This window comes from Pundamilia nyererei, unplaced genomic scaffold (genome assembly GCF_000239375.1).
Source record: "Pundamilia nyererei isolate P.nyererei 1_Seehausen unplaced genomic scaffold, PunNye1.0 scaffold00405, whole genome shotgun sequence".
Lineage (NCBI taxonomy): Eukaryota > Metazoa > Chordata > Actinopteri > Cichliformes > Cichlidae > Pundamilia > Pundamilia nyererei.
In genome coordinates, this window is record NW_005187806.1 from 95,700 (window position 1) to 97,964 (window position 2,265).

The window sequence follows — 2,265 nt, forward strand, 5'->3', positions numbered from 1 at the left end:
CCCAGAAGAAGCGTATAGTAGAGCTTTTATTTTGGAAAGAGACATTTCTCTGTAATAAACTCTCTTTTCCAAAGATGAGTGATTTCTCCATCAGATAGATTTATTTATTTTTATTATTTTGTTGTTTCAGCAACATTACATTTAAAAACCGTACTTTTAAGTTAAAATATATATTTATAATTTTAATAAATAACAAATTAAAAAGGCATGAACATTTTTTTGTATTGAAAAAATATCGAACTGTGACACATTAATTTATGTTTTATTCAATAAATAAGTACATTGGACCTCATAATGCAACGTTATTGATGCCAGTTGATGTTGTATAAAAAACGTCTAAAAATGTAAAAACAAGAAAAAAAAGAATGAAGCTTACTGACACCTTGTGACAGTGTGGTGAGATATGGAAAAACAGGCCTGATAGAAAGAATTTGCTATTTGTTTGTTTGTTTTGTGTTTCTGTCACAGAAAATTTGTTTTTTTAGAAAAGTTATCACAAGGTTTTTGGGATAGGTATCTCATATTTACTAACTCCAAATTTCTAATTATTAAGTCAAACTTTGAAACTTGGCACTTTGAGTTAGTATCAGTGGCAAATTTCGAATTACTCAAAGTTTTGAGTCAGTACGTGGAAATATTAAAATATTTCGAGTTTTGATTTACAGGCAGCGTTTTTTTCTTTTCTTTTTTCCTTTTTCTCGGTTGGTGTTTGTAACGCTTACACTCTTGGATTATAGGTGTGCAGCATAGCACTCAGCAGCAGACACAACTCTGGTAAACCATATTCAGTATCAGGCACTACGAATTTGCACAGGTGCATTTAAAACAACTCCAACAGCAGCTTTACAGGTGGAGATGGGAGAGATGCCATTGGGACTGAGAAGGGAGCAGCTCATACTTAATTACTGGGCTAATTTACAGGGCCACGGGCAGGATCACCCAACGCATGAAGTACTTAAACCTTGCTGGGAGAAAGAAAGGAGGGAAAGGAAGAGCTTTGGATGGATTGTGGGGAGACAAGCAACAGAATTTAATCTGGATCAGTTAAACATTAGTCACAGAGTGCCGTTACCGGCAGTACCTCCATGGCTACTTCCTGATGCCACAGTAAACTTAACATTGTTGAACAAGAAGAATGAGGATAAGGCATTTACTTTGAACTCTCATGCGGTACAGGTTTACATTGACCAATATTATAGTTATGTTCAAATATATACGGACGCCTCAAAGAACACAACCGGTCAAGCCGGTGTTGCAGTCGTGGTCCCAGAGTTTTCGGTGGAAATGGGTAAAAGGATTAGTGATGGGCTTTCTGTGTACACTGGGGAAATGATCGCAATGTTATTAGCTGTTCAGTGGGTGGAGGACGTGAGACCATTACATGCTGTCATTTGTTCAGATTCAAGTTCATCATTGGTCAGCCTACAGCATAGTCACTCAGAGAGTAGAGCAGATGTTTTGGCGGAAATTCAGCAGTCACTTTTCTGGATACGCATTATGGGACTTGCAGTCGTGTTTTTGTGTGCGCCAGCACACTATGGCGTATGTGCGAATGAAAAGGCAGATAGAGTTGCAAAGGAGGCCGTAAAACATGGGGTGGTTGACATGGCTGTTAGTTTTGGCCAAGCAGAGATAAGGAGTATGGTAAGGCTAGATATGAGAGCAAGATGGCAAAAGCAGCGGGAGGAGGAAAGGAAGGGACGATGGTTGTCTAAGATTCAAAGGAGGGTGGGAGGAATGAGAAATGCAGGACGGACTAGGAGGGAGGAGGTGATCGTATCCAGACTGAGATTTGGACAATATGTTATTCATGATAGGGAAACATAGTACTGGAAATGTGATTACTGTGGGGTAGAGGAAACTGTAGAACATGTCATGTTGCAGTGTCAGAGGTATCAGGTTGAGAGGAGACAATCAAAATCTCAGTAACCTAAAAATCCAACTGGATCTTGTTGATTTGTTGCGAAAGGAATCGGGAAGTAAAAGTTATCAGGCCTTATTTCAGTTTTTAAAAGAGGGAAACCTGTTTGGAAGGATTTGAGGATTTTTTCTTTTTTTTTGAGCGTCGTTCCAGACCATACTCCATACCAGTTGGTGGCGGTAATGCACCTTTCAATTAGTGATGGGCAGATGAAGCTTCATGAAGCACTGAAGCTTTTCATCCAGTTGGTTCACCCCAGCGCAAAGCTTCTTGAAGCTTCATTTGCTCTAGTAGGACACCTACTGGACGTAAAAATAATAGCTGGCATGAATTTGAAGAGTGTG